Genomic DNA, 593 nt, shown 5'->3' on the forward strand with positions numbered 1-593 from the left:
AATAATAATAATAATAATAATAATAATATTAAATAAAACGAACAGAACTCTCCTTGACAGACAAAGAGTGTGTTAAGTCCATTAACCCCATCCCACTCGGAACTATTCCTTTTATATAAATATAAATAAATATATATAAACATATATTTGAAAAAAAAAATCCATTTATATCGACTCCATTTCTTTTTCCCTTTTCACTAATTATTATTATTATTTAATATTAATACTATTCTTCTTATTCTTATTATCATTACTATTCTTATTCTTATTATTACGGTCTCTTTCTCTCTCTCTTCCCAAACCAGCCCTCAAACTCTTCATTCTTCCACGAATTAGCAACAGAAGAAAGGGCCAAATAAAACAAACAAACAAAAAAAAAAAAAGATGTTAAAGTAGTCATTTCCTTTGACCTTCCAATAATGCAAATACTCATATATGAGAAACTGTTAATAATAAACGTCTTTTTCTTTTTCTTTTCTACTTTATTTTTATTTTTTTTTTCTCCTCCATTATCAACTCTTTTCTTTTCTTCTCTTCTCTTGAAATAATAAATTGCGCAATTTGCTGGCTTATATAATAATAATAATAATAAT

The sequence above is a fragment of the Trypanosoma theileri genome (genome assembly GCF_002087225.1).
Source record: "Trypanosoma theileri isolate Edinburgh chromosome Unknown TM35_Tth_29_V1, whole genome shotgun sequence".
Lineage (NCBI taxonomy): Eukaryota > Euglenozoa > Kinetoplastea > Trypanosomatida > Trypanosomatidae > Trypanosoma > Trypanosoma theileri.